This window comes from Lepidochelys kempii, chromosome 27 (genome assembly GCF_965140285.1).
Source record: "Lepidochelys kempii isolate rLepKem1 chromosome 27, rLepKem1.hap1, whole genome shotgun sequence".
Lineage (NCBI taxonomy): Eukaryota > Metazoa > Chordata > Testudines > Cheloniidae > Lepidochelys > Lepidochelys kempii.
The window spans coordinates 95,190-117,408 of record NC_136406.1 but is presented as its reverse complement, the minus strand read 5'-3'; positions in this window follow the sequence as shown (position 1 = coordinate 117,408).

Below are 22,219 nucleotides of genomic sequence, written 5' to 3'. Positions count from 1 at the left end.
CTTCTCTCCCAGCACAAAGACCCTCCAAGCCTCTACACATACAGATACTACCAATACAAAACCAAACACACACAAATACCTTCTCCTCCAACAGAACTCCCACTCAAACTCCCCTGTTTACAGTTCTGTTTCCTAGCTCCTGTGCCGCTGCACCTGTTTGTGCTGCTACCTTTATCGGACCCCTAGTCAGTGAAGCCCCGCCCCCTAATCAGGACTCAGCTTCTCTCCCAGCACAAAGCCCCTACACATTCAGATACTACCAATAAAAAACCAAACACACACGAATACCTTCTCCTCCAACAGAACTCCCACTCAAACTCCCCTGTTTACAGCTCTCTTTGCTAGCTCCTGTGCCACTGCAGCTGTCTGTGCTGCTCCCTTTATAGGACCCCTAGTCAGTGAAAAGCCGCCCCCTAATCAGGGCTCAGTTTCTGTCCCAGCACAAAGCCCCTACAAGCCTCTACACATACAGATACCACCAATACAGAACCAAACACACACAAATACCTTCTCCTCCAACAGAACTCCCACTCAAACTCCCCTGTTTACAGCTCTGTTTGTTCGCTCCTGTGCCTCTGCCTGACTGGCTGCTACCTTTATAGGACCCCTAGTCAGGCAAGCCCCGCCCCCTAATCAGGGCTCAGCTTCTCTCCCAGCACAAAGCCCCTACACAAACAGATACCACCAATACAAAACCAAACACACACAAATATCTTCTCCTCCAACAGAACTCCCATTCAAACTCCCCTGTTTAAAGCTCTGTTTGCTAGCTCCTGTGCCGCTGCAGCTGTCTGTGCCGCTGCCTGACTGGCTGCTATCTTCATAGGAAGCCTAGTCAGTGAAGCCCCGCCCCCAATCAGGGCTCAGCTTCTCTCGCAGCACAAAGCCCCTACACATACAGATACTACCAATACAAAACCAAACACACACAAATACCTTCTCCTCCAACGGAACTCCCACTCCAACTCCCCTGTTCACAGCTCTGTTTGCTAGCTCCTGTGCCGCTGCCTGACTGGCGGCTACCTTCATAGGACCCCTAGTCATTGAAGCCCCGCCCCCTAATCAGGGCTCAGCTTCTCTCCCAGAACAAAGCCCCTACACAAACAGATACCACCAATACAAAACCAAACACACACAAATATCTTCTCCTCCAAGAGAACTCCCACTCAAACTCCCCTGTTTACAGCTCTGTTTGCTAGCTCCTGTGCCGCTGCAGCTGTCTGTGCCGCTGCCTGACTGGCTGCTACCTTCATAGGACCCCTAGTCAGTGAAGCCCCGCCCCCTAATCATGGCTCAGCTTCTCTCCCAGCACAAAGACCCTCCAAGCCTCTACACATACAGATACTACCAATACAAAACCAAACACACACAAATACCTTCTCCTCCAACAGAACTCCCACTCAAACTCCCCTGTTTACAGCTCTGTTTGCTAGCTCCTGTTCCGCTGCAGCTGTCTGTGCCGCTGCCTGACTGGCTGCTACCTTCATAGGACCCCTAGTCAGTGAATCCCCGCCCCCTAATCAGGGCTCAGCTGCTCTCCCAGCACAAAGCCCCTACACATACGGACACTACCAATACAAAACCAAACACACACAAATTTCTTCTCCTCCAACAGAACTGCCACTCAAACTCCCCTGTTTACAGCTCTGTTTGCTAGCTCCTGTGCCGCTGCAGCTGTCTGTGCCGCTGCCTGAGTGGCTGCTACCTTCATAGGAGCCCTAGTCAGTGAAGCTCCGCCCCCTAATCAGGGCTCAGCTTTTCTCCCAGCACAAAGCCCCTACACATACGGACACTACCAATACAAAACCAAACACACACAAATTTCTTCTCCTCCAACAGAACTCACACTCAAACTCCCCTGTTTACACCTCTGTTTGCTAGCTCCTGTGCCGCTGCCAGACTGGCTGCTCCCTTTATAGGACCCCTAGTCAGTGAAGCCCCGCCCCCTAATCAGAACTCAGCTTCTCTCCCAGCACAAAGCCTCTCCAAGCCTCTACACATACAGAAACTACCAATACAAAACCAAACACACACACAAAAACCTTCTCCTCCAACAGAATTCCCACTCAAACTCCCCTGTTTACTGCTCTGTTTGCTAGGTCCTGTGCCGCTGCACCTGTTTGTGCTGCTACCTTTATAGGACCCCTAGTCAGTGAAGCCCCGCCCCCTAATCAGGACTCAGCTTCTCTCCCAGCACAAAGCGCCTCCAAGCCTCTACACATACAGATACTCCCAATACAAAACCAAACACACACAAATAACTTCTCCTCCAACAGGGGAGTTTGAGTGGGAGTTCTGTTTACAGCTCTGTTTGCTAGCTCCTGTGCCGCTGTAGCTGTCTGTGCCGCTGCCTGACTGGCTGCTACCTTTATAGGACCCCTAGTCAGTGAAGCCCCGCCCCCTAATCAGGGCTCAGCTTCTCTCCCAGCACTAAGACCCTCCAAGCCTCTACACATACAGATACTACCAATACAAAACCAAACACACACAAACACCTTCTCCTCCAACAGAACTCCCACTCAAACTCCCCTGTTTACAGCTCTGTTTGCTAGCTCCTGTGCCGCTGCCTGACTGGCTGCTACCTTTATAGGACCGCTAGTCAGGGAAGCAATGCCCCCTAATCAGGGCTCAGCTTCTCTCCCAGCACAAAGCCCCTACACATACAGATACCACCAATACAAAACCAAACACACACACAAATACCTTCTCCTCCAACAGAACTCCCACTCAAACTCCCCTGTTTAGAGCTCTGTTTGCTAGCTCCTGTACCGCTGTAGCTGTCTGTGCCGCTGCCTGAGTGGCTGCTACCTTCATAGGACCCCTAGTCAGTGAAGCCCCGCCCCCTAATCATGGCTCAGCTTCTCTCCCAGCACAAAGACCCTCCAAGCCTCTACACATACAGAAACTACCAATACAAAACCAAACACACACAAATAACTTCTCCTCCAACAGGGGAGTTTGAGTGGGAGTTCTGTTTACAGCTCTGTTTGCTAGCTCCTCTGATGCTGCAGCTGTCTGTGCCGCTGCCTGACTGGCTGCTACCTTTGTAGGACCCCTAGTCAGTGAAGCCCCGCCCCCTAATCAGGGCTCAGCTTCTCTCCCAGCACAAAGCCTCTACACATACAGATACCACCAATACAAAACCAAACACACACACAAATACCTTCTCCTTCAACAGAACTCCCACTCAACCTCCCCTGTTTACAGCTCTGTTTGCTAGCTCCTGTGCCACTGCAGCTGTCTGTGCCGCTGCCTGACTGGCTGCTACCTTTATAGGACCCCTAGTCAGTGAAGCCCCGCCCCTAATCAGGGCTCAGCTTCTCTCCCAGCACAAAGCCCCTACACATACAGATACTACCAATACAAAACCAAACACACACAAATACCTTCTCGTCCAACGGAACTCCCACTCAAACTCCCCTGTTTATAGCTCTGTTTGCTAGCTCCTGTGCCGCTGCAGCAGTCTGTGCCGCTGCCTGACTGGCTGCTACCTTTAGAGCACCCCTAGTCAGTGAAGGCCCGCCCCCTAATCAGGGCTCAGCTTCTCTCCCAGCACAAAGCCCCTACACATACACATACTACCAGTACAAAACAAACACACACAAATAACTTCTCCTCCAACAGGAGAGTTTGAGTGGGAGTTCTGTTTACAGCTCTGTTTGCGAGCTCCTGTGCCACTGCAGCTGTCCTTGCCGCTGCCTGAGTGGCTGCTACCTTCATAGGACCCCTAGTCAGTGAAGCCCCGCCCCCTAATCAGGGCTCAGCTTCTCTCCCAGCACAAAGCCTCTACCCATACAGATACCACCAATACAAAACCAAACACACACACAAATACCTTCTCCTCGAACAGAACTCCCACTCAAACTCCCCTGTTTACAGCTCTGTCTCCTAGCTCCTGTGCCGCTGCCTGACTGGCTGCTATCTTTAGAGCACCCCTAGTCAGTGAAGGCCCGCCCCCTAATCAGGGCTCAGCTTCTCTCCCAGCACAAAGCCCCTACACATACAGATACTACCAATACAAAACCAAACACACACAAATATCTTCTCGTCCAACAGAACTCCCACTCAAACTCCCCTGTTTATAGCTCTGTTTGGTAGCTCCTGTGCCGCTGCAGCTGTCTGTGCCGCTGCCTGACTGGCTGCTACCTTTAGAGCACCCCTAGTCAGTGAAGCCCCGCCCACTAATCAGGGCTCAGCTTCTCTCCCAGCACAAAGCCCCTACACATACAGATACTACCAATACAAAACAAACACACACAAATAACTTCTCCTCCAACAGGGGAGTTTGAGTGGGAGTTCTGTTTACAGCTCTGTTTGTGAGCTCCTGTGCCACTGCAGCTGTCTGTGCCGCTGCCTGACTGGCTGCTACCTTCATAGGACCCCTGGTCAGTGAAGCCCCGCCCCCTAATCAGGGCTCAGCTTGTCTCCCAGCACAAAGCCCCTCCAAGCCTCTACACATACAGATATTACCAATACAAAACCAAACACACACACAAATACCTTCTCCTCCAACAGAACTCCCACTCAAACTCCCCTGTTTACAGCTCTGTTTGCTAGCTCCTATGCCGCTGCCTGACTGACTGCTCCCTTTATAGGACCCCTAGTCAGTGAAGCCCCGCCCCCTAATCAGGGCTCAGCTTCTCTCCCAGCACAAAGCCCCTACACATACAGATACTACCAATACAAAACCAAACAAACACAAATACCTTCTCCTCCAACGGAACTCCCACTCAAACTCCCCTGTTTACAGCTCTGTTTGCTAGCTCCTGTGCCGCTGCAGCTGTCTGTGCCGCTGCCTGACTGGCTGCTACCTTTATAGGACCCCTAGTCAGTGAAGCCCCGCCCCCTAATCAGGGCTCAGCTTCTCTCCCAGCACTAAGACCCTCCAAGCCTCTACACATACAGATACTACCAATACAAAACCAAACACACACAAATACCTTCTCCTCCAACAGAATTCCCACTCAAACTCCCCTGTTTACAGCTCTGTTTGCTAGCTCCTGTGCCGCTGTAGCTGTCTGTGCCGCTGCCTGACCGGCTGCTGCCTTTATAGGACCCCTAGTCAGTGAAGCCCCGCCCACTAATCAGGGCTCAGCTTCTCTCCCAGCACAAAGCCCCTACACATACGGAAACTACCAATACAAAACCAAACACACACAAATATCTTCTCCTCCAAAAGAACTCCCACTCAAACTCCCCTGTTTACAGCTCTGTTTGCTAGCTCCTCTGCCGCTGCCTGACTGGCTGCTCCCTTTATAGGACCCCTAGTCAGTGAAGCCCCGCCCGCTAATCAGGGCTCAGCTTCTCTCCCAGCACAAAGCCCCTACACATAAACATACTACCAGTACAAAACAAACACACACAAATATCTTCTCCTCCAACAGGAGAGTTTGAGTGGGAGTTCTGTTTACAGCTCTGTTTGCGAGCTCCTGTGCCACTGCAGCTGTCTGTGCCGCTGCCTGACTGGCTGCTACCTTCATAGGACCCCTAGTCAGTGAAGCCCCGCCCCCTAATCAGGGCTCAGCTTGTCTCCCAGCACAAAGCCCCTCCAAGCCTCTACACATACAGATACTACCAATACAAAACCAAACACACACACAAATACCTTCTCTCCAACAGAACTCCAACTCAAACTCCCCTGTTTACAGCTCTGTTTGCTAGCTCCTGTGCCGCTGCAGCTGTCCTTGCCGCTGCCTGACTGGCTGCTACCTTCATAGGACCCCTAGTCAGTGAAGCCCCGCCCCCTAATCAGGGCTCAGCTTCTCTCCCAGCACAAAGCCCCTCCAAGCCTCTACACATACAGATAATCCCAATACAAAACCAAACACACACAAATAACTTCTCCTCCAACAGGGGAGTTTGAGTGGGAGTTCTGTTTACAGCTCTGTTTGCTAGCTCCTGTGCCGCTGCAGCTGTCCTTGCCGCTGCCTGAGTGGCTGCTACCTTCATAGGACCCGTAGTCAGTGAAGCCCCGCCCCCTAATCAGGGCTCAGCTTCTCTCCCAGCACAAAGACCCTCCAAGCCTCTACACATACAGATACTACCAATACAAAACCAAACACACACAAATACCTTCTCCTCCAACAGAACTCCCACTCAAACTCCCCTGTTTACAGCTCTGTTTGCTAGCTCCTGTGCGCTGCAGCTGTCTGTGCCGCTGCCTGACTGGCTGCTCCCTTTATAGGACCCCTAGTCAGTGAAGCCCCGCCCCCTAATCAGGGCTCAGCTTCTCTCCCAGCACAAAGCCTCTACCCATACAGATACCACCAATACAAAACCAAACACACACACAAATACCTTCACCTCGAACAGAACTCCCACTCAAACTCCCCTGTTTACAGCTCTGTCTCCTAGCTCCTGTGCCGCTGCCGGACTGGCTGCGACCTTTATAGGACCCCTAGTCAGTGAAGCCCCGCCCCTAATCAGGGCTCAGCTTCTCTCCCAGCACAACGCCCCTACACATACAGATACTACCAATACAAAACCAAACACACACAAATATCTTCTCGTCCAACAGAACTCCCACTCAAACTCCCCTGTTTATAGCTCTGTTTGGTAGCTCCTGTGCCGCTGCAGCAGTCTGTGCCGCTGCCTGACTGGCTGCTACCTTTAGAGCACCCCTAGTCAGTGAAGCCCCGCCCCCTAATCAGGGCTCAGCTTCTCTCCCAGCACAAAGCCCCTCCAAGCCTCTACACATACAGATACTATCAATACAAAACCACACACACACACAAATAACTTCTCCTCCAACAGAACTCCCACTCAAACTCCCATGTTTACAGCTCTGTTTGCTAGCTCCTGTGCCGCTGCAGCTGTCCTTGCCGCTGCCTGAGTGGCTGCTACCTTCATAGGACCCCTAGTCAGTGAAGCCCCGCCCCCTAATCAGGGCTCAGCTTCTCTCCCAGCACAAAGACCCTCCAAGCCTCTACACATACAGGTACTACCAATACAAAACCAAACACACACAAATACCTTCTCCTCCAACAGAACTCCCACTCAAACTCCCCTGTTTACAGCTCTGTTTGCTAGCTCCTGTGCCGCTGCAGCTGTCTGTGCCGGTGCCTGAGTGGCTGCTACCTTCATAGGACCCCTAGTCAGTGAAGCCCCGCCCCCTAATCAGGGCTCAGCTTCTCTCCCAGCACAAAGACCCTCCAAGCCTCTACACATACAGGTACTACCAATAAAAAACCAAAGACACACAAATACCTTCTCCTCCAACAGAACTCCCACTCAAACTCCCCTGTTTACAGCTCTGTTTGCTAGCTCCTGTGCCGCTGCAGCTGTCTGTGCCGGTGCCTGACTGGCTGCTACCTTTGTAGGACCCCTAGTCAGTGAAGCCCTGCCCCCTAACCAGGGCTCAGCTTCTCTCCCAGCAAAAAGCCCCTACACATACAGATACTACCAATACAAAACCAAACACACACAAATACCTTCTCCTCCAACAGAATTCCCACTCAAACTCCCCTGTTTACAGCTCTGTTTGCTAGCTCCTGTGCCGCTGTAGCTGTCTGTGCCGCTGCCTGACCGGCTGCTGCCTTTATAGGACCCCTAGTCAGTGAAGCCCCGCCCCCTAATCAGGGCTCAGCTTTTCTCCCAGCACAAAGCCTCTACACATACAGATACCACCAATACAAAACCAAACACACACACAAATACCTTCTCCTTCAACAGAACCCCCACACAAACTCCCCTGTTTACAGCTCTGTTTCCTGGCTCCTGTGCCGCTGCCTGACTGGCTGCTCCCTTTATAGGACCCCTAGTCAGTGAAGCCCCGCCCCCTAATCAGGGCTCAGCTTCTCTCCCAGCACAAAGCGCCTCCAAGCCTCTACACATACAGATACTCCCAATACAAAACCAAACACACACAAATAACTTCTCCTCCAACAGGGGAGTTTGAGTGGGAGTTCTGTTTACAGCTCTGTTTGCTAGCTCCTGTGCCGCTGTAGCTGTCTGTGCCGCTGCCTGACTGGCTGCTACCTTTATAGGACCCCTAGTCAGTGAAGCCCCGCCCCCTAATCAGGGCTCAGCTTCTCTCCCAGCACTAAGACCCTCCAAGCCTCTACACATACAGATACTACCAATACAAAACCAAACACACACAAACACCTTCTCCTCCAACAGAACTCCCACTCAAACTCCCCTGTTTACAGCTCTGTTTGCTAGCTCCTGTGCCGCTGCCTGACTGGCTGCTACCTTTATAGGACCGCTAGTCAGGGAAGCAATGCCCCCTAATCAGGGCTCAGCTTCTCTCCCAGCAAAAAGCCCCTACACATACAGATACTACCAATACAAAACAAACACACACAAATAACTTCTCCTCCAACAGGGGAGTTTGAGTGGGAGTTCTGTTTACAGCTCTGTTTGTGAGCTCCTGTGCCACTGCAGCTGTCCTTGCCGCTGCCTGACTGGCTGCTACCTTTATAGGACCCCTAGTCAGTGAAGCCCCGCCCCCTAATTAGGACTCAGCTTCTCTCCCAGCACAAAGCCCCTCCAAGCCTCTACACATACAGATACTATCAATACAAAACCGCACACACACACAAATACCTTCTCCTCCAACAGAACTCCCACTCAAACTCCCCTGTTTACAGCTCTGTTTGCTAGCTCCTGTGCCGCTGCAGCTGTCCTTGCCGCTGCCTGACTGGCTGCTCCCTTTATAGGACCCCTAGTCAGTGAAGCCCCGCCACCTAATCAGGGCTCAGCTTCTCTCCCAGCACAAAGCCCCTACACATACAGATACTACCAATACAAAACCAAACACACACAAATATCTTCTCCTCCAACAGAACTCCCACTCAAACTCCCCTGTTTACAGCTCTGTTTGCTAGCTCCTATGCCGCTGCCTGACTGACTGCTCCCTTTATAGGACCCCTAGTCAGTGAAGCCCCGCCCCCTAATCAGGGCTCAGCTTGTCTCCCAGCACAAAGCCCCTCCAAGCGTCTACACATACAGATTCTACAAATACAAAACCAAACACACACACAAATACCTTCTCCTACAACAGAACTCCCACTCAAACTCCCCTGTTTACAGCTCTGTTTGCTAGCTCCTGTGCCGCTGCAGCTGTCCTTGCCGCTGTCTGACTGGCTGCTACCTTTATAGGACCCCTAGTCAGTGAAGCCCCGCCCCATAATCAGGGCTCAGCTTCTCTCCCAGCACAAAGCCCCTACACATACAGATACTACCAATACAAAACCAAACACACACACAAATACCTTCTCCTCCAACGGAACTCCCACTCAAACTCCCCTGTTTACAGCTCTGTTTGCTAGCTCCTGTGCCGCTGCAGCTGTCTGTGCCGCTGCCTGACTGGCTGCTACCTTCATAGGACCCCTAGTCAGTGAAGCCCCGCCCCCTAATCAGGGCTCAGCTTGTCTCCCAGCACAAAGCCCCTCCAAGCCTCTACACATACAGATACTACCAATACAAAACCAAACACACACACAAATACCTTCTCCTCCAACAGAACTCCAACTCAAACTCCCCTGTTTACAGCTCTGTTTGCTAGCTCCTGTGCCGCTGCAGCTGTTCTTGCTGCTGCCTGACTGGCTGCTACCTTTATAGGACCCCTAGTCAGTGAAGCCCCGCCCCCTAATCAGGGCTCAGCTTCTCTCCCAGCACTAAGACCCTCCAAGCCTCTACACATACAGATACTACCAATACAAAACCAAACACACACAAACACCTTCTCCTCCAACAGAACTCCCACTCAAAGTCCCCTGTTTACAGCTCTGTTTGCTGGCTCCTGTGCCGCTGCCTGACTGGCTGCTCCCTTTATAGGACCCCTAGTCAGTGAAGCCCCGCCCCCTAATCAGGGCTCAGCTTCTCTCCCAGCACAAAGCGCCTCCAAGCCTCTACACATACAGATACTCCCAATACAAAACCAAACACACACAAATACCTTCTCCTCCAACAGAATTCCCACTCAAACTCCCCTGTTTACAGCTCTGTTTGCTAGCTCCTGTGCCGCTGTAGCTGTCTGTGCCGCTGCCTGACCGGCTGCTGCCTTTATAGGACCCCTAGTCAGTGAAGCCCCGCCCCCTAATCAGGGCTCAGCTTCTCTCCCAGCACAAAGCGCCTCCAAGCCTCTACACATACAGATACTCCCAATACAAAACCAAACACACACAAATAACTTCTCCTCCAACAGGGGAGTTTGAGTGGGAGTTCTGTTTACAGCTCTGTTTGCTAGCTCCTGTGCCGCTGCAGCTGTCTGTGCCGCTGCCTGACTGGCTGCTACCTTTATAGGACCCCTAGTCAGTGAAGCCCCGCCCCCTAATCAGGGCTCAGCTTCTCTCCCAGCACTAAGACCCTCCAAGCCTCTACACATACAGATACTACCAATACAAAACCAAACACACACAAACACCTTCTCCTCCAACAGAACTCCCACTCAAACTCCCCTGTTTACAGCTCTGTTTGCTAGCTCCTGTGCCACTGCAGCTGTCTGTGCGGCTGCCTGACTGGCTGCTACCTTTAGAGGACCCCTAGTCAGGGAAGCCCTGCCCCCTAACCAGGGCTCAGCTTCTCTCCCAGCAAAAAGCCCCTACACATACAGATACTACCAATACAAAACCAAACACACACAAATACCTTCTCCTCCAACAGAATTCCCACTCAAACTCCCCTGTTTACAGCTCTGTTTGCTAGCTCCTGTGCCGCTGTAGCTGTCTGTGCCGCTGCCTGACCGGCTGCTGCCTTTATAGGACCCCTAGTCAGTGAAGCCCCGCCCCCTAATCAGGGCTCAGCTTCTCTCCCAGCACAAAGCCTCTACACATACAGATACCACCAATACAAAACCAAACACACACACAAATACCTTCTCCTTCAACAGAACTCCCACTCAACCTCCCCTGTTTACAGCTCTGTTTGCTAGCTCCTGTGCCGCTGCAGCTGTCTGTGCCGGTGCCTGACTGGCTGCTACCTTCATAGGACCCCTAGTCAATGAAGCCCCGCCCCCTAATCAGGGCTCAGCTTCTCTCCCAGCACTAAGACCCTCCAAGCCTCTACACATACAGATACTAACAATACAAAACCAAACACACACAAACACCTTCTCCTCCAACAGAACTCCCACTCAAACTGCCCTGTTTACAGCTCTGTTTGCTAGCTCCTGTGCCGCTGCCTGACTGGCTGCTACCTTTATAGGACCGCTAGTCAGGGAAGCCCTGCCCCCTAATCAGGGCTCAGCTTCTCTCCCAGCACAAAGCACCTACACATACAGATACCACCAATACAAAACCGAACACACACACAAATACCTTCTCCTCCAACAGAACTCCCACTCAAACTCCCCTGTTTAGAGCTCTGTTTGCTAGCTCCTGTACCGCTGTAGCTGTCTGTGCCGCTGCCTGAGTGGCTGCTACCTTTAGAGCACCCCTAGTCAGTGAAGGCCCGCCCCCTAATCAGGGCTCAGCTTCTCTCCCAGCACAAAGCCCCTACACATACACATACTACCAGTACAAAACAAACACACACAAATAACTTCTCCTCCAACAGGAGAGTTTGAGTGGGAGTTCTGTTTACAGCTCTGTTTGCGAGCTCCTGTGCCACTGCAGCTGTCTGTGCCGCTGCCTGACTGGCTGCTACCTTCATAGGACCCCTAGTCAGTGAAGCCCCGCCCCCTAATCAGGGCTCAGCTTCTCTCCCAGCACAAAGCCCCTACACATACAGATACTACCAATACAAAACCAAACACACAAATACCTTCTCCTCCAACAGAACTCCCACTCAAAGTCCCCTGTTTACAGCTCTGTTTGCTGGCTCCTGTGCCGCTGCCTGACTGGCTGCTCCCTTTATAGGACCCCTAGTCAGTGAAGCCCCGCCCCCTAATAAGGCTCAGCTTCTCTCCCAGCACAAAGCCCCTCCAAGCCTCTACACATACAGATAATCCCCATACAAAACCAAACACACACAAATAACTTCTCCTCCAACAGGGGAGTTTGAGTGGGAGTTCTGTTTACAGCTCTGTTTGCTAGCTCCTGTGCCGCTGCAGCTGTCCTTGCCGCTGCCTGAGTGGCTGCTACCTTCATAGGACCCCTAGTCAGTGAAGCCCCGCCCCCTAATCAGGGCTCAGCTTCTCTCCCAGCACAAAGACCCTCCAAGCCTCTACACATACAGATACTACCAATACAAAACCAAACACACACAAATACCTTCTCCTCCAACAGAACTCCCACTCAAACTCCCCTGTTTACAGCTCTGTTTGCTAGCTCCTGTGCGCTGCAGCTGTCTGTGCCGCTGCCTGACTGGCTGCTCCCTTTATAGGACCCCTAGTCAGTGAAGCCCCGCCCCCTAATCAGGGCTCAGCTTCTCTCCCAGCACAAAGCCCCTACACATACAGATACTACCAATACAAAACCAAACACACAAATACCTTCTCCTCCAACAGAACTCCCACTCAAAGTCCCCTGTTTACAGCTCTGTTTGCTGGCTCCTGTGCCGCTGCCTGACTGGCTGCTCCCTTTATAGGACCCCTAGTCAGTGAAGCCCCGCCCCCTCATCAGGGCTCAGCTTCACTCCCAGCACAAAGCCCCTCCAAGCCTCTACACATACAGATAATCCCAATACAAAACCAAACACACACAAATAACTTCTCCTCCAACAGGGGAGTTTGAGTGGGAGTTCTGTTTACAGCTCTGTTTGCTAGCTCCTGTGCCGCTGCAGCTGTCCTTGCCGCTGCCTGAGTGGCTGCTACCTTCATAGGACCCCTAGTCAGTGAAGCCCCGCCCCCTAATCAGGGCTCAGCTTCTCTCCCAGCACAAAGACCCTCCAAGCCTCTACACATACAGGTACTACCAATACAAAACCAAAGACACACAAATACCTTCTCCTCCAACAGAACTCCCACTCAAACTCCCCTGTTTACAGCTCTGTTTGCTAGCTCCTGTGCCGCTGCAGCTGTCTGTGCCGGTGCCTGACTGGCTGCTACCTTTGTAGGACCCCTAGTCAGTGAAGCCCTGCCCCCTAACCAGGGCTCAGCTTCTCTCCCAGCAAAAAGCCCCTACACATACAGATACTACCAATACAAAACCAAACACACACAAATACCTTCTCCTCCAACAGAATTCCCACTCAAACTCCCCTGTTTACAGCTCTGTTTGCTAGCTCCTGTGCCGCTGTAGCTGTCTGTGCCGCTGCCTGACCGGCTGCTGCCTTTATAGGACCCCTAGTCAGTGAAGCCCCGCCCCCTAATCAGGGCTCAGCTTTTCTCCCAGCACAAAGCCTCTACACATACAGATACCACCAATACAAAACCAAACACACACACAAATACCTTCTCCTTCAACAGAACCCCCACACAAACTCCCCTGTTTACAGCTCTGTTTCCTGGCTCCTGTGCCGCTGCCTGACTGGCTGCTCCCTTTATAGGACCCCTAGTCAGTGAAGCCCCGCCCCCTAATCAGGGCTCAGCTTCTCTCCCAGCACAAAGCGCCTCCAAGCCTCTACACATACAGATACTCCCAATACAAAACCAAACACACACAAATAACTTCTCCTCCAACAGGGGAGTTTGAGTGGGAGTTCTGTTTACAGCTCTGTTTGCTAGCTCCTGTGCCGCTGTAGCTGTCTGTGCCGCTGCCTGACTGGCTGCTACCTTTATAGGACCCCTAGTCAGTGAAGCCCCGCCCCCTAATCAGGGCTCAGCTTCTCTCCCAGCACTAAGACCCTCCAAGCCTCTACACATACAGATACTACCAATACAAAACCAAACACACACAAACACCTTCTCCTCCAACAGAACTCCCACTCAAACTCCCCTGTTTACAGCTCTGTTTGCTAGCTCCTGTGCCGCTGCCTGACTGGCTGCTACCTTTATAGGACCGCTAGTCAGGGAAGCAATGCCCCCTAATCAGGGCTCAGCTTCTCTCCCAGCAAAAAGCCCCTACACATACAGATACTACCAATACAAAACAAACACACACAAATAACTTCTCCTCCAACAGGGGAGTTTGAGTGGGAGTTCTGTTTACAGCTCTGTTTGTGAGCTCCTGTGCCACTGCAGCTGTCCTTGCCGCTGCCTGACTGGCTGCTACCTTTATAGGACCCCTAGTCAGTGAAGCCCCGCCCCCTAATTAGGACTCAGCTTCTCTCCCAGCACAAAGCCCCTCCAAGCCTCTACACATACAGATACTATCAATACAAAACCGCACACACACACAAATACCTTCTCCTCCAACAGAACTCCCACTCAAACTCCCCTGTTTACAGCTCTGTTTGCTAGCTCCTGTGCCGCTGCAGCTGTCCTTGCCGCTGCCTGACTGGCTGCTCCCTTTATAGGACCCCTAGTCAGTGAAGCCCCGCCACCTAATCAGGGCTCAGCTTCTCTCCCAGCACAAAGCCCCTACACATACAGATACTACCAATACAAAACCAAACACACACAAATATCTTCTCCTCCAACAGAACTCCCACTCAAACTCCCCTGTTTACAGCTCTGTTTGCTAGCTCCTATGCCGCTGCCTGACTGACTGCTCCCTTTATAGGACCCCTAGTCAGTGAAGCCCCGCCCCCTAATCAGGGCTCAGCTTCTCTCCCAGCACTAAGACCCTCCAAGCCTCTACACATACAGATACTACCAATACAAAACCAAACACACACAAACACCTTCTCCTCCAACAGAACTCCCACTCAAACTCCCCTGTTTACAGCTCTGTTTGCTAGCTCCTGTGCCACTGCAGCTGTCTGTGCGGCTGCCTGACTGGCTGCTACCTTTAGAGGACCCCTAGTCAGGGAAGCCCTGCCCCCTAACCATTGCTCAGCTTCTCTCCCAGCAAAAAGCCCCTACACATACAGATACTACCAATACAAAACCAAACACACACAAATACCTTCTCCTCCAACAGAATTCCCACTCAAACTCCCCTGTTTACAGCTCTGTTTGCTAGCTCCTGTGCCGCTGTAGCTGTCTGTGCTGCTGCCTGACCGGCTGCTGCCTTTATAGGACCCCTAGTCAGTGAAGCCCCGCCCACTAATCAGGGCTCAGCTTCTCTCCCAGCACAAAGCCCCTACACATACGGAAACTACCAATACAAAACCAAACACACACAAATATCTTCTCCTCCAAAAGAACTCCCACTCAAACTCCCCTGTTTACAGCTCTGTTTGCTAGCTCCTCTGCCGCTGCCTGACTGGCTGCTCCCTTTATAGGACCCCTAGTCAGTGAAGCCCCGCCCGCTAATCAGGGCTCAGCTTCTCTCCCAGCACAAAGCCCCTACACATACACATACTACCAGTACAAAACAAACACACACAAATATCTTCTCCTCCAACAGGAGAGTTTGAGTGGGAGTTCTGTTTACAGCTCTGTTTGCGAGCTCCTGTGCCACTGCAGCTGTCTGTGCCGCTGCCTGACTGGCTGCTACCTTCATAGGACCCCTAGTCAGTGAAGCCCCGCCCCCTAATCAGGGCTCAGCTTGTCTCCCAGCACAAAGCCCCTCCAAGCCTCTACACATACAGATACTACCAATACAAAACCAAACACACACACAAATACCTTCTCCTCCAACAGAACTCCAACTCAAACTCCCCTGTTTACAGCTCTGTTTGCTAGCTCCTGTGCCGCTGCAGCTGTTCTTGCCGCTGCCTGACTGGCTGCTACCTTTATAGGACCCCTAGTCAGTGAAGCCCCGCCCCCTAATCAGGGCTCAGCTTCCCTCCCAGCACAAAGCCCCTCCAAGCCTCTACACATACAGATACTATCAATATAAGACCACACACACACACAAATACCTTCTCCTCCAACAGAACTCCCACTCAAAGTCCCCTGTTTACAGCTCTGTTTGCTGGCTCCTGTGCCGCTGCCTGACTGGCTGCTCCCTTTATAGGACCCCTAGTCAGTGAAGCCCCGCCCCCTAATCAGGGCTCAGCTTCTCTCCCAGCACAAAGCGCCTCCAAGCCTCTACACATACAGATACTCCCAATACAAAACCAAACACACACAAATACCTTCTCCTCCAACAGAATTCCCACTCAAACTCCCCTGTTTACAGCTCTGTTTGCTAGCTCCTGTGCCGCTGTAGCTGTCTGTGCCGCTGCCTGACCGGCTGCTGCCTTTATAGGACCCCTAGTCAGTGAAGCCCCGCCCCCTAATCAGGGCTCAGCTTCTCTCCCAGCACAAAGCGCCTCCAAGCCTCTACACATACAGATACTCCCAATACAAAACCAAACACACACAAATACCTTCTCCTCCAACAGAATTCCCACTCAAACTCCCCTGTTTACAGCTCTGTTTGCTAGCTCCTGTGCCGCTGTAGCTGTCTGTGCCGCTGCCTGACCGGCTGCTGCCTTTATAGGACCCCTAGTCAGTGAAGCCCCGCCCCCTAATCAGGGCTCAGCTTCTCTCCCAGCACAAAGCCTCTACACATACAGATACCACCAATACAAAACCAAACACACACACAAATACCTTCTCCTTCAACAGAACCCCCACTCAAACTCCCCTGTTTACAGCTCTGTTTCCTGGCTCCTGTGCCGCTGCCTGACTGGCTGCTCCCTTTATAGGACCCCTAGTCAGTGAAGCCCCGCCCCCTAATCAGGGCTCAGCTTCTCTCCCAGCACAAAGCCCCTACACATACAGATACTACCAATACAAAACCAAACACACACAAATAACTTCTCCTCCAACAGGGGAGTTTGAGTGGGAGTTCTGTTTACAGCTCTGTTTGCTAGCTCCTCTGATGCTGCAGCTGTCTGTGCCGCTGCCTGACTGGCTGCTACCTTTGTAGGACCCCTAGTCAGTGAAGCCCCGCCCCCTAATCAGGGCTCAGCTTCTCTCCCAGCACAAAGCCCCTCCAAGCCTCTACACATACAGATACTACCAATACAAAACCAAACACACACAAATACCTTCTCCTCGAACAGAACTGCCACTCAAACTCCCCTGTTTACAGCTCTGTTTGCTAGCTCCTGTGCCGCTGCCTGACTGGCTGCTACCTTCATAGGACCCCTAGTCAGTGAAGCCCCGCCCCCTAATCAGGGCTCAGCTTCTCTCCCAGCACAAAGCCTCTACACATACAGATACCACCAATACAAAACCAAACACACACACAAATACCTTCTCCTTCAACAGAACTCCCACTCAACCTCCCCTGTTTACAGCTCTGTTTGCTAGCTCCTGTGCCGCTGCAGCTGTCTGTGCCGGTGCCTGACTGGCTGCTACCTTCATAGGACCCCTAGTCAATGAAGCCCCGCCCCCTAATCAGGGCTCAGCTTCTCTCCCAGCAAAAAGCCCCTACACATACAGGTACTACCAATACAAAACCAAACACACACAAATACCTTCTCCTCCAACAGAATTCCCACTCAAACTCCCCTGTTTACAGCTCTGTTTGCTAGCTCCTGTGCCGCTGTAGCTGTCTGTGCCGCTGCCTGACCGGCTGCTGCCTTTATAGGACCCCTAGTCATTGAAGCCCCGCCCCCTAATCAGGGCTCAGCTTTTCTCCCAGCACAAAGCCTCTACACATACAGATACCACCAATACAAAACCAAACACACACACAAATACCTTCTCCTTCAACAGAACCCCCACACAAACTCCCCTGTTTACAGCTCTGTTTCCTGGCTCCTGTGCCGCTGCCTGACTGGCTGCTCCCTTTATAGGACCCCTAGTCAGTGAAGCCCCGCCCCCTAATCAGGGCTCAGCTTCTCTCCCAGCACAAAGCGCCTCCAAGCCTCTACACATACAGATACTCCCAATACAAAACCAAACACACACAAATAACTTCTCCTCCAACAGAGGAGTTTGAGTGGGAGTTCTGTTTACAGCTCTGTTTGCTAGCTCCTGTGCCGCTGTAGCTGTCTGTGCCGCTGCCTGACTGGCTGCTACCTTTATAGGACCCCTAGTCAGTGAAGCCCCGCCCCCTAATCAGGGCTCAGCTTCTCTCCCAGCACTAAGACCCTCCAAGCCTCTACACATACAGATACTACCAATACAAAACCAAACACACACAAACACCTTCTCCTCCAACAGAACTCCCACTCAAACTGCCCTGTTTACAGCTCTGTTTGCTAGCTCCTGTGCCGCTGCCTGACTGGCTGCTACCTTTATAGGACCGCTAGTCAGGGAAGCCCTGCCCCCTAATCAGGGCTCAGCTTCTCTCCCAGCACAAAGCACCTACACATACAGATACCACCAATACAAAACCGAACACACACACAAATACCTTCTCCTCCAACAGAACTCCCACTCAAACTCCCCTGTTTAGAGCTCTGTTTGCTAGCTCCTGTACCGCTGTAGCTGTCTGTGCCGCTGCCTGAGTGGCTGCTACCTTCATAGGACCCCTAGTCAGTGAAGCCCCGCCCCCTAATCATGGCTCAGCTTCTCTCCCAGCACAAAGACCCTCCAAGCCTCTACACATACAGAAACTACCAATACAAAACCAAACACACACAAATAACTTCTCCTCCAACAGGGGAGTTTGAGTGGGAGTTCTGTTTACAGCTCTGTTTGCTAGCTCCTCTAATGCTGCAGCTGTCTGTGCCGCTGCCTGACTGGCTGCTACCTTTGTAGGACCCCTAGTCAGTGAAGCCCCGCCCCCTAATCAGGGCTCAGCTTCTCTCCCAGCACAAAGCCTCTACACATACAGATACCACCAATACAAAACCAAACACACACAAATACCTTCTCGTCCAACAGAACTCCCACTCAAACTCCCCTGTTTATAGCTCTGTTTGCTAGCTCCTGTGCCGCTGCAGCAGTCTGTGCCGCTGCCTGACTGGCTGCTACCTTTAGAGCACCCCTAGTCAGTGAAGGCCCGCCCCCTAATCAGGGCTCAGCTTCTCTCCCAGCACAAAGCCCCTACACATACACATACTACCAGTACAAAACAAACACACACAAATAACTTCTCCTCCAACAGGAGAGTTTGAGTGGGAGTTCTGTTTACAGCTCTGTTTGCGAGCTCCTGTGCCACTGCAGCTGTCTGTGCCGCTGCCTGACTGGCTGCTACCTTCATAGGACCCCTAGTCAGTGAAGCCCCGCCCCCTAATCAGGGCTCAGCTTCTCTCCCAGCACAAAGCCCCTACACATACAGATACTACCAATACAAAACCAAACACACAAATACCTTCTCCTCCAACAGAACTCCCACTCAAAGTCCCCTGTTTACAGCTCTGTTTGCTGGCTCCTGTGCCGCTGCCTGACTGGCTGCTCCCTTTATAGGACCCCTAGTCAGTGAAGCCCCGCCCCCTAATCAGGGCTCAGCTTTTCTCCCAGCACAAAGCCTCTACACATACAGATACTACCAATACAAAACCAAACACACACACAAATACCTTCTCCTTCAACAGAACCCCCACACAAACTCCCCTGTTTACAGCTCTGTTTGCTAGCTCCTGTGCGCTGCAGCTGTCTGTGCCGCTGCCTGACTGGCTTCTCCCTTTATAGGACCCCTAGTCAGTGAAGCCCCGCCCCTTAATCAGGGCTCAGCTTCTCTCCCAGCACAAAGCCTCTACCCATACAGATACCACCAATACAAAACCAAACACACACACAAACACGTTCTCCTCCAACAGAACTCCCACTCAAACTCCCCTGTTTACAGCTCTGTTTGCTAGCTCCTGTGCCACTGCAGCTGTCCTTGCGGCTGCCTGACTGGCTGCTACCTTTAGAGGACCCCTAGTCAGGGAAGCCCTGCCCCCTAACCAGGGCTCAGCTTCTCTCCCAGCAAAAAGCCCCTACACATACAGATACTACCAATACAAAACCAAACACACACAAATAACTTCTCCTCCAACAGGGGAGTTTGAGTGGGAGTTCTGTTTACAGCTCTGTTTGCTAGCTCCTCTGATGCTGCAGCTGTCTGTGCCGCTGCCTGACTGGCTGCTACCTTTGTAGGACCCCTAGTCAGTGAAGCCCCGCCCCCTAATCAGGGCTCAGCTTCTCTCCCAGCACAAAGCCCCTCCAAGCCTCTACACATACAGATACTACCAATACAAAACCAAACACACACAAATACCTTCTCCTCGAACAGAACTGCCACTCAAACTCCCCTGTTTACAGCTCTGTTTGCTAGCTCCTGTGCCGCTGCCTGACTGGCTGCTACCTTCATAGGACCCCTAGTCAGTGAAGCCCCGCCCCCTAATCAGGGCTCAGCTTCTCTCCCAGCACAAAGCCTCTACACATACAGATACCCCCAATACAAAACCAAACACACACACAAATACCTTCTCCTTCAACAGAACTCCCACTCAACCTCCCCTGTTTACAGCTCTGTTTGCTAGCCCCTGTGCCGCTGCAGCTGTCTGTGCCGCTGCCTGACTGGCTGCTCCCTTTAAAGGACCCCTAGTCAATGAAGCCCCGCCCCCTAATCAGGGCTCAGCTTCTCTCCCAGCACAAAGCCCCTACACATACAGATACTACCAATACAAAACCAAACACACACAAATATCTTCTCGTCCAACAGAACTCCAACTCAAACTCCCCTGTTTATAGCTCTGTTTGGTAGCTCCTGTGCCGCTGCAGCTGTCTGTGCCGCTGCCTGACTGGCTGCTACCTTTAGAGCACCCCTAGTCAGTGAAGCCCCGCCCGCTAATCAGGGCTCAGCTTCTCTCCCAGCACAAAGCCCCTACACATACGGAAACTACCAATACAAAACAAACACACAAATAACTTCTCCTCCAACAGGAGAGTTTGAGTGGGAGTTCTGTTTACAGCTCTGTTTGTGAGCTCCTGTGCCACTGCAGCTGTCTGTGCCGCTGCCTGACTGGCTGCTACCTTCATAGGACCCCTAGTCAGTGAAGCCCCGCCCCCTAATCAGGGCTCAGCTTGTCTCCCAGCACAAAGCCCCTCCAAGCCTCTACACATACAGATACCACCAATACAAAACCAAACACACACACAAATACCTTCTCCTCCAACAGAACTCCCACTCAAACTCCCCTGTTTACAGCTCTCTTTCCTAGCTCCTGTGCCGCTGCCTGACTGGCTGCGACCTTAATAGGACCCCTAGTCAGGGAAGCCCAGCCCCCTAACCAGGGCTCAGCTTCTCTCCCAGCAAAAAGCCCCTACACATACAGATACTACCAATACAAAACAAACACACACAAATAACTTCTCCTCCAACAGGGGAGTTTGAGTGGGAGTTCTGTTTACAGCTCTGTTTGTGAGCTCCTGTGCCACTGCAGCTGTCTGTGCCGCTGCCTGACTGGCTGCTACCTTCATAGGACCCCTGGTCAGTGAAGCCCCGCCCCCTAATCAGGGCTCAGCTTGTCTCCCAGCACAAAGCCCCTCCAAGCCTCTACACATACAGATATTACCAATACAAAACCAAACACACACACAAATACCTTCTCCTCCAACAGAACTCCCACTCAAACTCCCCTGTTTACAGCTCTGTTTGCTAGCTCCTGTGCCGCTGCAGCTGTCCTTGCCGCTGCCTGACTGGCTGCTACCTTTATAGGACCCCTAGTCAGTGAAGCCCCGCCCCCTAATTAGGACTCAGCTTCTCTCCCAGCACAAAGCCCCTCCAAGCCTCTACACATACAGATACTATCAATACAAAACCGCACACACACACAAATACCTTCTCCTCCAACAGAACTCCCACTCAAACTCCCCTGTTTACAGCTCTGTTTGCTAGCTCCTGTGCCGCTGCAGCTGTCCTTGCCGCTGCCTGACTGGCTGCTCCCTTTATAGGACCCCTAGTCAGTGAAGCCCCGCCCCCTAATCAGGGCTCAGCTTCTCTCCCAGCACAAAGCCCCTACACATACAGATACTACCAATACAAAACCAAACACACACAAATATCTTCTCCTCCAACAGAACTCCCACTCAAACTCCCCTGTTTACAGCTCTGTTTGCTAGCTCCTATGCCGCTGCCTGACTGACTGCTCCCTTTATAGGACCCCTAGTCAGTGAAGCCCCGCCCCCTAATCAGGGCTCAGCTTGTCTCCCAGCACAAAGCCCCTCCAAGCGTCTACACATACAGATTCTACAAATACAAAACCAAACACACACACAAATACCTTCTCCTACAACAGAACTCCCACTCAAACTCCCCTGTTTACAGCTCTGTTTGCTAGCTCCTGTGCCGCTGCAGCTGTCCTTGCCGCTGTCTGACTGGCTGCTACCTTTATAGGACCCCTAGTCAGTGAAGCCCCGCCCCATAATCAGGGCTCAGCTTCTCTCCCAGCACAAAGCCCCTACACATACAGATACTACCAATACAAAACCAAACAAACACAAATACCTTCTCCTCCAACGGAACTCCCACTCAAA